Below are 15,505 nucleotides of genomic sequence, written 5' to 3' on the forward strand. Positions count from 1 at the left end.
TTCCTTTCTCATTGTCCTTGCGGTTTGTTCGCGGTCTATTGAACAGACCAATCACATACCAGAAAATCTGAATGACGTAAGGTTTCACGCGAAAATGCGGATGTGGCAGATGATCTAGCTATCATGTCGGGAGAAACACTGAAGAAATTTGTCAATGAGAGCTCAAAATGTTTCACATGTTCATCGTTGTGCCCTGGTAAAGATAGATTGTTTGAGCGGTTGTTAAAGTTTCAGCGAGCAACTGAGAAAGTAGAAGAAGCTAAAAACTGAACTGAAACTCTTTATTCTCACTACTTTAAGAGGTTACTACAGATTATAAAAGTCAGAATATATAAGAGAAAGTAAATTACATCAATAATCAAAACGAAATACAAGACGCCTCTCAATCGAGGCCAAGGGCTAAACGCTTGCTTCGACCTACAGATGGAGATCAGGAGGAAAAAAGCGCGTGCTTGCCGTCAACAAACCGGGCGAAGGCTTCGAGAACACTGCAATTTAGGTCGGCCAACGTCTCCTACACTACTTGTACTTCTTCATTTGCCAGTCCGCTGCTAGTTGGAGTGAACCCGATTAGTTATGTTCGTGGCTTCTTATCACCGGTACAGGAAATCGGCCCGAATTATCGAGTGTTTCCGCACGTTGGTACAACGCAACAACAACAATAATATGACCACTTTCATCGGTAACATAGTCAAACACGAGCGGGAGTGCTTGATATATTAACGATTTCCCGGATCCTGTAGGCAGCTTAACAAAAACATCTTCTTTCTCGACTAAAACTTTTCTAATTAGAAGCTTCTGGTAAGCATTAAGCTCGAAAATTTTGAACTTTGACGACGCTTTGCGAAAAGCTCCTTCATGCACCGCCATTTGTCTTGTGTTTTCCACATGAGGATCGCGATAGAAAACGATATTTGATTGGACGAGTCTCAAAATGTGAGTCTGGCGCGAAAAGGTTCCTGAAAATGGAAACCGAGCTGTGATTGGCCAATTCGGAGAAAGGAATGTAGTTCGGTTGTTAGCAGCCGTTCTTTTGGGGGAGCGTTGCGTGACATCCAAAAAAAGAAAAAAACCGGCTGCGAGGGAGACTAGACTTACCCCGGTTCGTCTTAGCTTGAAAATGCTAAGTAACGTTTGCCAAGCTTTTCTTGATCCAGGATCAAGAATTTATTTTATCGATCAACCAAAGATATCTCACCACTTCTCCTTCTTCGAATTTCTGCCGGAAGATGGTAGAAACAACTACAGATAGAGAGGCGATGGCCACTTTGTTGTTCTGAACATATCGGTCATCCAAGCTTCCGCCATTTTTTAAAGCTGGACCGTACAAAACGCTTGGAAAATGTGCCACCGACAGGCTACTTCAAAAAACTTGCTGATTCTTATGCCCCATTTCTTGAAATTTAAGATAAACCATTCCCTTGACTCATCTGGAGGAGAATGAAGCAATTCAACCCTTCGAAGTTTCAAGGGATCCATAACTGCACTCGACCGCGGGAAACTAAACATTCCCACTTTTGCTTACGCATATTAACATGAAATCCAATCTCCAAATGTCAATAGGCCGATCCAGCCCCTAATAAACAAAAGGCTTCATTGTACCCAGCAGGAACAGAGATTGTACAAATTCAAGCAACTACTCAGATTACTGCGAGCAATTATCGAAAAACGCTGTCAAGGCGATGATGGAAACTTATCCGGTTTGTGACGTCACTTCATAGCAACCAGCCTTTTCGAATATTTGAACTTCCGTTTACCTGTGGCTCGTGATGTAGAGTCCCTCTTTACCTGGATCATTTCATCCGGATAATTTGAAGCGAATATTTTGGTATGACGCAAGTTTTCTTTCATGTGGCAAGAGATTGAAGTCTTGTTGCGATTCTCTTGAGCGACTGACAATTCTCTTTTCGCCGTGAAAGTTGTTATCCAATATTGAATTAAACATGATAACTTATTGATAGAGATGGAAATGAAGGGATGGGTGGTCACAACCTATCAAGACTGGATGAAAAATTCTTTTCATTCTAGTTTTTTTAATTTTATCATGACTTGTGAATAAAAGTTGCGCACTGCTCCGCCTATTATCAACTCTTACCAGTCTTTCAAGCTCGACTGTAAAATTACCGCGTGCTTCATATCGCACACAGGCCAATGAATAATTGTTAAAACTCAAAATTTAGGAGACATCAGTTAATCATGACAGACCCGACCTCGTTTTGAGTCTAGGCTTTATCGAATACCAAATTATTCATTTTGTACTCGTTCTATAGTTACTTTTCTTTCAAACCTATAACTTTTTTTTTACTTTAAATCTGTTATAATATTAATCGACGGGTAACTAGCTGATGGACAAACCAAACGAGTGCGTGAATCTGTTGTTTAAAAGATGCAGTATATCATGCAATTCTTCAATACGGTTTAGGAGTTTATCCAGGAAATTTTAACTTCTTTTAAATTCTCTTTGATTATTCCAAATAGCAACTGCAGCTGAACTTCTAAACAGTTACGAGTGGGCCGAGACCAGCTTTTTCTTCTCAATTAGTAGAGTTTAGCTAAAAATAATTATCGTTGGCAAAAACAAAGACATCGGCTATATTTCTGTTTGACAATACCATAAGGGAACTCTTTCTTGTCACCCTTTATAAGAGATTAATTACGTGGTACATTAGGATAAATTGTCATTTAAGGACCGATTATTAAGTGGAGATGTTCTTCCTTTATTGCATTCAATACTAAACTAAAGATCTGTGTGAACTTTTTACTTTCAGCGAACTGAAAATAAAAAGTTCAAGCTGGGTACTTTACTTGGTCAAAGCAAGAGATCGTCTGGGGAAACATTAATTTTGTGACAATCTCCGAATGCATCAAATAACTGAAATTCAAATTTTTGTCACAGATGTCAACTTTGAATTAAATTTGCAATGAACAAAGTTTTGGAGCCTATCTTTCTCCTTTTTGTATCCCCTGACTAAAATCTTAAACAAAACCGCAACAGGATATTAACCTACCAAACCATATACTTTTTGCAATTTTACAATCTTGGTTAGAATATTCAAAATGAACGTCGTTTATAATATTTTAATGGTGCATTTCTCTAAATTCTCCTTTGATCACGACGGTTTGAATTACGAATTGTTAAAGCGCCACACGATGATTGAATTTCATTTACCTCAAGACGACGACAGTAAATATTAACCAGCGCGTTGAGCAAAGCGTCAAAATCAAGCAATTTCCCTAGGGAAGCAAACAAAGGTGGAAATTGTTTAACTTAACATAAAAATATGTCGAGAACTCTCCGCTGTAACTACTCTTTAAAGTTTAACCCAATGCCGTCACATTTTGTTAAAGAAATTAAACATGAGAGTAAAATGCATATAACTCTGTTTTCATGACAAAGTTAGAATTCGAATAGGATTAGATTTAATCGAACATGATCTAATAATAAAAATAAGTGAAAGAAGTTTTACACTACGTTTCGATGACACCATGTCACTATTTTCAAGTGAAAAGAGAATAAAATTCGACAACTTAATATACACCGTGCAAGGCGATAAAACATAAAATATGCATGTAAAAAGTGACAAATTTAAATAAAATTAAATAGTTTTGCGCGTATGGAGTCTGATTGTGTGTTCAAGCATGGCCTTTTCTTTGTTATGAATAACATTTCATAAATCAGACAGTCCAGTTTTCCCTTACATTTTGCTGAAGTTCTTATTTCTTGCTTATCCAAGGACAGATCTTACGAACGTTCTCAAATAAAAATCGTGACTTAATGACTCAGCTTTGAAATTTAAAATAATATAAGTATCAATTTGATGAGGATCTAGCTCCATGGACAGCAAAGTGCTTTTCTGATGGTTTGCTTTACTGCTTGTCTTACTTCACCAATCTTCCAGCAGTAAAAGAAAACGGGTTTAACATCGAGTTAAAGTAAACTAAGACAGCTGCTACTTCCCTTAATACTACTAAGTGGGATGAATATGTTTTACTGTCAGCGATTACAATTGTTACTATGAAGGATGGTGCATAACAAACTACTAACGCTAACTGCACCCACAGTGCACTGTTCACTGCCTTTTTGTACCGCGCCATGTTCGGTGCATTTGATTAGCTCGGCCGTTGTTGGAGATGATCTTGTACTTGAACCTGATGATGACTGAGAACCCGAAAAATTTTCATATACGAGGCGACTGAAATAACAAGGCAAGATGGTGTAATTATACTATCATATAAAATGAGTATACGGTAATCTAATATGTAGCGTAAAGCAGCAACACTAGATACAATCCAAAAGGTAGCTACAGTGATGTATGTGCGCTTGAAAGTTACAATTTGTCTGTATCTTAACCCCAACAACAGGGCGAGAAGTCTGTCTACGCTTATGGCCGTCATCGTCAGCAATGACACTTAACATAATGCAACGTCTGTAAGGAAAGCGGCGTCAAATACGTATCGACAAAGATTCCATTGCTCGTCAGCCACGGACATCCAATAAGTAGCACTGAGAGGCTGGCAAAGAAGACCAACCAACAGATCAGTTGTTGCCAAACAGCGATACAAGAGTTTGGACGGAGGATGCAGGGAAGATTCTATGTGAAGGGCAACGAGGATAAGAGAATTGCCAAGAAATGCTGTGATGGAGAGGAGAATGTAGATTGGTAGAAAAGAAATTTTAAATTTTTGCGGAAGCCCACCAACCAGAGGGGGGTAACAGTACAGATCTTGAAATATCTTGGTCTGTGTTCCACCTCCAGTGAAATTTGTTGTCGACATTATCCTGTATTAGTTTCCTTTTTTCTCAGATTGAAGTTATCTGTGATTGCAACGAGAAATATTTCATCTAAACAGCTTCACAACGATGACGATCATTAAAACCTTACTTCCCACTTAATGATCATATAGAGACTTCCTCATCATTCTTTAATTGTTTGGAAAACTTCAGAGAAATCGTCACTTTAATTTGTCAAATATATAAAAACACCTGTAACATTAATATTGTTTTCTCTGTGAGATAAACAATCCCTCCTTACTCAGCCGACGGGAAGGCACTCATTATAAACACTTCAATATGAGCTTTTGTACCTTGCTGGTGAATAAGTTTGAGGCCTCGAGCAACACAACTGGTGAGTGAAGGAGCAACTTCCCGCAGTGCTGTTAACGAGGACCCAGCTCGCACGCTGACCTTGCTCCATCGATAGAGTGTCAATCAAATGTCCATATCATTTATGTTAAGTTAATTTTTGGCTCATTATCAACCTCAGTAACATTAAAATATAGAGGGTCTAGGCTAGGGATGTCAAACCCATGTCAATCAATCAAAGAATTCGAATAAATATATAGATTAAAATTGATGTATGGCCACTGATGCAACCGTATTTTAAAATATTCGAATTCAACCGCGTGATTTGCAACATTTTGAGGCTCTTTTACCTCCGTTTCTTCTCCAAGAGTAGAACAAAATAGGAGAAGAGCAAACTATTAGGCGAAAAAGCAGTTTAGTGTCGTTTCTTTTACATTCTTAATTTGTTCTCCTCCTTTCACCAACAAATTCTAAGTAAATGTTACGTTATCAGACAAGCTTTTATTTTTCCGGCAGGTGACTTAATTCTTTATGTTCTAATTCCCTCGAGCGATTAGCAATTGTCCTCCGATGATGAAAACTTTACGACAGTGCTGAAGGGAACATGATATTCTATCGATCGAGAAGGAAAATGAAGGAGGGGATAAGTTTATCATTTATAAAACTATGATGGCTCTTGGTTACGTCTTTGGCAACTCTTGTGCACCTTTCTCTTTCTCCAGACTTCCTGCGTGCTTCATATTTTAATGAACACATACTGACTTAGCCACGATACACTCGGCGTTGTTTTGAGTACGAGGTTTTTATCAAGTACCAAATAATTAATTTCATCTTTGTTACATACAAACTACTTTTCTTTCGACTCTACAGTCATTTCAACTTTTTATCATAGAAGGGGCAAAATTACTGAATTGTGATTGGTCAAGACAGAGGGCATTTTTTCTTAATTTTTGTAATTGCCCCGGGAAAAATTACTTGAAAATGATTGGCTGAAAATTGCTTAGAAACGGCTGCCAAGGTAAAGAAATTTCTGTTTGTTTTGTAACAATGGCGTCCCGTTTTGCGCGAGATCAGTAAGAAAACATTTTGCACCTTATATGATATACAAGTAATCACCTGGTTCCTCGTAAAATTAAGGATTAATATCACTTGTGTTTTCGGAAGTTGCAGAAATTGCCCGAGTCGCGCAGCGACTCGGGAAATTTCAGCAACTTCCGAAAACACAAGTGATATTAATCCTTAATTTTTAGTCGACCCCATGCGATTACCTATACTAATCTATTCTTTTATTCACCAACGCGGAAATAGCGGAGAGACAAACCCAACGAGTGCGTATCAAACTTTTGGTTAGGATTTTGGCCCGAAAATAAGTCAAGCTTTCGCTCCTTATAAGTCCTTATCTATTGTTCGAAGGAAAGGGTTTCTATTATTCGCAAGACAAAGGTTAGTAATCACCGGCGCGTAGCCAGCTCACCGAGCGCGAAATTCAAATTTCTTCGGCAGTGATTAGTGTTACAAACACAGCCTTTGTTGGGGAGGGTGTGGTAAGATTGCTACAGCCTAGACACATCTAAAGAGAGTGGGATGGGGAAGTTTGTGACAAGAAGAGCGAGGTCTGGACGATAAGTAAGCGAAAACTAACGCGTTAATAAAACTCATTTGTGAAAAAGAGTGAATTGATGTATTCATGACAAAGTTTGGTAGCATGCGCTTCAAAGTTACAATTTGTCTGTATCTTAGCCACAACATCAGGGAGAGAAGTCTGTCCACATAAATGGGTATTATCGTCATCAAAGATACTCCACATATTTCATGGGCTGTGATGTAGGCTGATTCAAATGCGTATCGACAGAGATTCCATTGTTCGTGGACCTTGAACATCCAAGAAGTTGCACGGAAAGTCTGTGCCACAAGAACAACCAACAGATCAGTTGTTGCCAGACAACGATACAAGAGTTTGGACGGTGGATGTAAGGAAGACTCTTTGTGAAGGGCAACGAGGATAAGAGAATAGTCAAGAAATGCTGTGATGGAGAGGAGAATGTGGACTGCGAAGAAAGGAATTGATTCTTAATGAAGCCCTCCAACCAAATAAGGGGAGGATGGCAGTTGTTTACGATATATCGTATAGCATATCGTCAACTATCAAACTCTTTGCAAATGACACAAAAGTGTACAGAGAGATGGCTGACAGCATAAATGATACTCAAGCCCTTCAAACCGACATTGATCACTTAGCAAACTGGGCAACTTTATAACAGTTGAGATTTAACCCGGACAAGTGCGAAACAATGCGCATTACCCATAACCGCAACAGCTCGTCTCCTTCGTATATTATGGGAGTTGCAATCAAACCAGTAAAGCATGTGAAAGACCTAGGAGTTCTGAATTCCTATGACCTGTCGTGGGGTGCTCAAGTTGATGGTGCTGTGAGCAAGGCTAATAAAATCTTAGGCATTGTTTACAGAACGCTTGGATCTACAAACCAAGAAGTATTTTCTATTCTATATATTACTTTAGTCCACTCACTAGGACTGTTGCCTTGTCGTGGCTGAGTGGCTTGTGCGTCCCAGTGACTCCAGGAGCTATGCCGACGGGGGTGTTTACACCCCTGACAGGGCCCCCCAAGCCAGACAGGTCAAGGAGTAGGGTGCAGACTAAAGACAGTCCCACAGCACTCCAGACCTGGGGATTAGGCTTATGTGTTCCTGTCTGAGAAAGTGTTCCAGGAGCCAAAAGTGGTGGTCAACCGATTTGGCTAAAACTTGGCACAAAAGTTGAGTGTGATAAGATATTTCAAAAGCCACTTTGGCTCACTTCTCTGATTGTTCGTTCTGAAGTTTTAGGGGGGGTCCCATTAGTGGCCTATGGAGGACTAAAAGTTCATCCTCCTAAGTGGCATTTTGAAAGTACTATAAAACTCCATTGGTAAATTGTGCTGCCAAATGAATTTGACCATGGACCCTACTATGGTGGAGCTTTTACTTCATAAATGTAACTTTGTTTCCGAGCAATTAGACAGAGAGGGGCCTGGGGCTAAAGTTAAGTCAAATCTGAGGTCAAAATCACTACCCAAAATTGCCATTTTTCAAAAAACCATAACATTCACCTGCCTTCTTGCATAACTTTCATACCAAATCCAGTATGTACTTTAGTGACCCATTTATCAAAATCAGTTGAGAAAAACTTGGCTTATTAAGGTTTGATAAGTTTTTGGCACAAACTCTTCATGCCCCTCTAAGGCCAAGCAAAGTGGAATTTTGAGCATAATTCATGCTATAAACAGACCAAAGTCTTGACATATAGCCTTTATTTTGTATTTGGTGAGCGAAAATGAAACATTTAAGCCAAATCAATGTCATTATTTAGAAATATCTCGACTCATAGCTTCTAATTACTCTAAGAAGGCCTCTGATTAGCACTGCAAACACCCAGCGGTTTAGCAAAATAAAGGTAATTTTTTTTCCCGTGAAAACCTTGTTCCAATCATAGATTACAAATGATGATGTTTTGATCTAGATATGGCCATATTTCTAAAGATGATTGAATTCTCTCTGATCTATGTTTGTGAGGCCATATTTCCATACATATTATGTATGGAAATATGGAAATTGCAAAGTCTCCATATTTTGTCAGGCCGTTTTTTAAAATTGAAAATAAGGTGACCTTAACCCGGCCGGCCTTAACCATTAAAGCTCAGAATAAAACGATCGCTAAAAGATGATCTACGCCTCACCTTTGAATAGTCTGTGAATAGCTCTTGCAAATACCCATCACTTATAGCGAGCATGACCATAAGCTTACGTGCCGCAGTGAGCACTGTCCAGGTGACTTGTGATCCATCAGAGATCTTAGGTACTTTAGAACTGAATAAATGGAACCATCCCAAAAAGATGGAATCCACAGTCAGAAGAGCTGGATGAAAAAAATTAATGTTGCTGTTTAAATGAAGTATTCCACACGAGACATGGGATGATGCCAATAGGGCCCGCCATTTTGGACGTGAGAGTATTAAGACTGGATCGAGTTTCCATCCCTCCCACTTTTCAAGTGTAAATGTTTGTGTCCTTATTAAGTACAGAAAGTATAGCAATAAGAAGTTTCAGGATAATTTTGCGATGGCACTTTATTCCTTTGGAGGGGTAAATGATGAATGCGGTGCCGCGTCATGGGCTCCGCTGCGCGAAACAAGAATAACTCCTTTGTTGTCTTGCGATAATGACATGACTACTTGGTTAAAACACAAGTACAAGGGTTCAGGTGAGTCCGGGGCGGGAGGAAGATCGGGTGATACCAAAGTTACAAGTACAGGTAATTAAAAATATACGAAAGGGCTCATACACGCGCATAAATGTAGCAAATGGCTTTTTTAGTGCCACTTCCGCTAAGAGCGGTCCTTTCAACTTCACGTCAAAAAAGATTTTCCTAATTTTTTTTTCTTATGAAAAGGGTTTAGGACACATGTTTGAAAATAGTTTGATGGTTTTCCAATTTTCTTTGTTTGAAGATTTCAACTTTCGCGAACTCTCTGCCAAGGGAAGATTAACTAAGGTGTTGCAAAAGCAAAAACTCAGTCAACTACAGTCATTATGCGAGATTTTTCGACGTTAAAAAATAGGTAGTGCTAATCGTAAGGCATCGTATTATGAACCTTTTCTACAGCAAGCAAATTCCTGTGATTACTGCAAGTGATGATCAACAGACCCGCGTTACTCAAACCTCAGTGAAGGTTGCGTGACTCCTCGACTTGGTCCAGTCCTCTTACTCTCACGTCCAATATGGTTGGTCAGTCGATACAACAATCGCATCTTGAGGTGTGGCATGGCATGTTTCATATGAACTGCAACACAAGATATTTGTTATCCAGCTCTCCTAACTATGGATTTCTTATTTACTTCCGGATGATTTGATTTATTCAGCTCTAACGTTCTAGAGAAATCGAATGGATCTCAGCCTCCGGCGGGTCACCTGGACGCTCTTCACTACAACCTGTACGTACCATCCTGATCTGTTACTGATGACATCATGCGTGTTTACAAGAGCTAGCTAGGTTTTCGAAAGTTTAACCAAAGATCTTCTGTTAACGGTCGTTTTCGTTAAGCTCACTTAATATTGCATTAAAAATTGGGCCTGACAAAATATAGAGACTTTGCATGCTTTTGAGTATAGTATGTATGGAGATGTGACCTGAAAAATATAAATCAAAGGAAATTCAAGCATCTTGAACAAATATTGTCATATCTAGGTCAGAACATCTTCATTTGTGCTCTATGATGGGTACTAGGTTTTCAAAGAAAAAAAATTACCTTTATTTTGCTAAACCGCTGGGTGTTTGCAGTGCTAATCAGAGGCCTTCTTAGAGTAATTGTAAGCTATGAGACCAGGCATTTCTAGATAATGACATTGATTTGGCTTAAATGTTTCATTTTCACTCACCAAATACAAAAGAAAGGCTTTATGTCAAGACATTGGTCTGTTTACAGCATTAATTATGCTCAAAATTGCATTTTGCTTGGCCTTAGAGGGGCATGAAGAGTTTGTGCCAAAAACTTAACAAACCTTAATAAGCCAAGTTTTTCTCAACTGATTTTGATAAATGGGTCAGTAAAGTACATACTGGATTTGGAATGAAAGTTATGCAAGAAGGCAGGTTAATGTTATGGTTTTTTGAAAAATGGCAATTTTGGGTAGTGATTTTGACCTCAAATTTGACTTAACTTTAGCCCTAGGCCCCTCTCTGTCTAATTGCTTGGAAACAAAGTTACATTTATTAAGCAAAAGCTCCACCATAGTAGAGTCCATGGTCAAATTCATTTGGCAGCACAATTTACCAATGGAGTTTTATAGCACTTTCAAAGTGCCCCCTAGAAGGATGAATTTTTGGTGCTCCATAGGCCACTAATGGAATCCCCCCTGGAACACCAGAACGAATGGTCAGAGAAGTGAGGCAAAGTGGCTTTTGAAATATCTTATCACATTCAATTTAAGTGCCAAGTTTCAGCCAAATCGGTTGACCAACACTTTTGGCTCCTAGAACACTTTCTCAGACAGGGACACTTAAAGTGCCTATAACCTCAAAAACGTTTTTGACCATATTAAATCTCTCTATTGCACTGAGCAAAATGCCGCAAACATTTTTGTGTTTGGTTAAAACTGCGATTTTTTATGATTTTTCAAAGTCGGGTTTATTTTTGGAACGACCGAGTGAACCAGAGACTGGGGCTAGTGACGTCATTCCAGGCCATCGGCTGTGGCGCTCCGATCCAATCTCAGTCAACATTATACGTTCCCAATGAGATGAAACCTTCGCTAAAGCCTGATCTGGTAAATTTTTCTCATCTTTCTCAGCTGATTTCGTTTCCTCAGACATTCCACGCGTGATCAGTCGGAAAGACGCAAATTCCAACTCTATCTTTTCGCAACCCTCGTTGCATGGTCTCGCTAGTCAGAGCAGAAAACATGACTGAATAATCTTCTTCTCGGAAGTGGTTGGAACACACGGCTGAGTATTTTGTGGGATTCCAATATGCACGCTTCAATTGCACAAAGTCAACCCACTTCTTTCTTCTCTTTTTTTTTCTCCGGGTCATCTGCCTTATAAAAAGGTATCGGATGAAGTGTTATTCTTTTTTCTTCGTTGGGAGTGTTGCTGCACCCGAGAACAACGCAATTATCAGGCATATCCGGTCCTTGAAGTATATCATTGGAAAGCCTGGAATGACTTCACAAACTGTGCTCGACACAGGCCCATCTTGATAATTCCGTGCCTCGTAGTGTTTTGAAAAACTGCGATTTTCCACGACTTTGAAAATTAATAAAAAATCGCGGTTTTTAACCAAACACAAAAGTTTTTGCGGCATTTTGCTCATTGCAATAAAGAAATTTAATATGGCCAAAATTTTTTTGCGGTTATGGGCACTTTAAGGCTAACAACCTTATCCTGTAAAAAGAACGTGTTACGGAAACAGCAACGAAGACAACCAATATCTTACAAGCAGACCTTCTAAGGTCTTCAAATCGTATGACTTCCAGTGGTGAAAGCCAGAAAGAAAGTACTGGCGTGAAGTTGGAAGTGATGATTGCAAATTCATGACCAGGATTGGTTTTTTGAATGTACGTACCATGTACGAAACTGGGAAGCTTGCACAGGCTACAACAGAAACGAGACGGTATAACTTGCAGGTATTGGGCGTAAGTGAAAGCAGATGGATTGGGACAGAGAGATTAAAGGCGGTGTCATGGGAGACAGTATTGTGTTCTGGGGGCACGATGAGCTACATCGTGAAGGTGTGGCAATTATTCTGAAGAAAGGAGCAGAGAGATCGGTATTGGAATGGAAACCTATTAATAGTCGCCTCATAAAGGCCAGGCTGAAAGGAAAGCAAAACAACTTGATCCTGATTCAGTGTTACGCTCCGACCAATAATAGTGAAGAGGATCTAGACAATTTCTATCTCAGGCTCCAGGCAGAGATTGAGCAGGTCCCAATGCAAGATCTTATCATCATCATAAGGGATCTAAAGGCCAAAGTTGGTGTCGATAACTCAGCCAGGGACAGAGTGATGGGAAGACTCGAGAGTGGTATCATCAATTAAAATGGAGAAAGGCTTGTTGAGTTTTGCACAAGTAATAATCAGGTGATAGGGGGCACCCTTTTTCCACACCGAGAGATCCATAAAAGCACATGGTGCTCCCCGAATGGCAGGGATAGAAATCAAATTGACCGTCTGCTGATCAATGGATATTTAATTTAATTTAATTTAATAAGTTTTTATATAGCGAATTCAAATTGAACTCTATGCGCTTTACAATTACAATTCAATAAAAATCCTATACATGCAATTATCGCTACTCTATCTAAACTAACGAAGTATAATGTGTTATAAATATATTTGACAACGTACGATATCAAAAAATCTGGTGGCTTAAGTTTTGAAAAGATAAGTTTTCGATAAGCGTTTAAAGGAGTCAACAGATTCAGCGTTTTTTATGCATTCAGGTAGTTGATTCCACAAATACGGTGCAGCGTAGGAGAATGCTCTTTGCCCATACGTTTTACTTCGAATTGTTGGGACCTCAAGTAGATTCATATTTGATGAGCGGAGTCTTCTTGCTGGAATATATCGACTAAGAAGTTCAACAAGATAGGTTGGAGCTTTGTATGTTATCAACAGTATCTTGAATTGAATTCGTTTTGTGACGGCGGAGATCCCTTCCGGATGTCAAGGTGAGGAGAGGATCTGACATTGGAAGTGACCATCATCTCGTAACAGCCTACCTTAAACTGTTTTGAAGAGTGCAGGGCGTCTAACCAAGGGGCGCAGCCGTTTCGATGTGAGCCAACTGAAACACCCAAATGTGCGAAAATCTTTTATCCTGGAGGTGCACAACAGATTCGACGCTCTTGTGGAACTAGGCGGAAGGGAGGGTATTAACGATGAAGGGGTGAATAAGAGCTGGGAGAAAATTGTTACTGCTTACAATGATAGCAGCAAGGCATGTCTAGGCTGCAGGCAGCGGAGGCCAAAGGAATGGATGTCATCTGATACCTGGAAAGCAATTGAAAGTAGATGGGATTAAAGAAGCCCGTTGAAAGTTATAGATTCGAAATCCCAACGGCTTAAAGAAAGGCTTCAAGAGATTTATCGGGCAGCGAACAAGGAGGTAAAACGCCGAGCAAGAGTAGATAAACGAAAGCACACGGAAAACCTTGCATTCCATATGGAAGAGGCAGCTGCGCGCAGTGAACAAGGAACAGTATAAAAGATCACCAAGATAATAACAAGTAAGTGCCACACAACCAACGTGCTTGTAAGGGATATGAACGGTATCCTATGAACATCAGAGGGAGAGCAACAACGGCGATGGACGGAGCACTTTAGAGAGCTTTTAAACAGACCACCGCCAACGGTAATGCCAAACATCCAGGAAGCCGCAACTGACCTTGACATCAACACAAACGTTCCAACTAGGAGGGAAATCATCCAAGCCATTAATTCCCTGTAGAATGAAAAAGCTCCTGGCCATGATAATCTAAATGCCGAGCTATTTAACGCAGCCCCTGAGCTTGCGGCAACCATTCTGTCCCCCTTGTTTACAAAGATCTGGGAACAGGAAGAAATTCCGACTGACTGAAGCAGAGGAGTGATAATCAGGATACCAAAGAAAGGGTCTCTAGGTGATTGTAACAACTGGCGAGAAATTACCCTTTTGTCTGTGCCGACTAAAATCTTTTGCATGGTCATTATGCAGCGCATCACCCAAGCTGTCAATGATATCCTGCGGAACGAGCAATCTGGATTTCGCAAGGGGCATGGATGTACGGATCATATATTCACCCTGCGGAATATACTTGAGCAATGTACTAAGTGTAAGAGGGAGTTGTATGTAAATTTCATCGACTATGAGAAAGCGTTTGACAGCATTCGTAGGGACACTCTTTGGCAGATTCTGAGAGCATATGGCATTCCATAAAGCATTGGTAATATCATCAAATGCTTTTACTCAAATTTCACATGTTGCATCAGTCAGGGGGATCTAAGTTTTGAAGTTAAAACCGGTGTACGGCAGGGATGTGTCATGTCGTCCATGCTATTCAATATTTCTATCGACTGGTTCCTTTGTCGAACAATGGAAGATCAGCAAAGAGGCATGAGATGGACCCCTATTACTACGCTCGAAGACATCGATTTCGCAGACGATTTAGCCCTATTGTCCCACACTCGACAGCACATTCAGGGGAAGACAGACCGGCTCAGCATGTTCAGCAGCCAGGTCGGCTTGAGAATTAGCTTGAAGAAGACGGAGGCCATGTGTGTTAATGGCCTTTCCCCAACAAAGATATGGGTAAGAGGATAGGACATTCCAAACACCGACAAGTTTACATACCTTGAAAGTGTGCTCTGCCAAGATGGAGGTACCACTCTAGATATACAAAGCAGATTGACCAAAGCAGGATATGCCTTTATGAATATAAGCTGATAGATTCTAAAGAAACTGTTTGAGGCTGCGTCGGTGGGGGTAACGAAATAATCTGAATATATCAACAAAGTTGAAATGGTAAATTGGCCACCGTTACGATTATAAGACTCTTATCAGGTATCAACGAACGCTTTTCATTCCACTAATTTATTCGTGTTTTTCTCGTTGCCATGTTCCCACCAATCACGTAGCTCCTTTTTCTGCCTTTAAAAGCACAGACAACCCACCATTCCCCTATTCGCTCCGACGAAGGGCTAACGCTCGAAACGTCAGCTTTTATAATCGTAACGGTGGCCAATTTACCATTTCAACTTTGTTGATTTATTCAAATTATGCCTTTATGAGCTTAAGATCAGTGTGGAGGTCAGCAAACTACAGCAGGAAGACGAAGCTTAGAATCTATCAGAGCTGCGTATTTTCAACTCTCCTTCACAGCATGAA

At 40.0% G+C, this 15,505-nt stretch overlaps 1 pseudogene; it reads left to right on the forward strand.

Moving 5' to 3' along the window:
- The first annotated feature begins 12,288 nt into the window (after positions 1-12,288).
- Positions 12,289-13,663, forward strand: LOC148721004 (protein CFDP2-like; annotated as a pseudogene).
- Positions 13,664-15,505: the final 1,842 nt, after the last annotated feature.

This window comes from Stylophora pistillata, chromosome 11 (assembly GCF_964205215.1).
Source record: "Stylophora pistillata chromosome 11, jaStyPist1.2, whole genome shotgun sequence".
NCBI lineage: Eukaryota > Metazoa > Cnidaria > Anthozoa > Scleractinia > Pocilloporidae > Stylophora > Stylophora pistillata.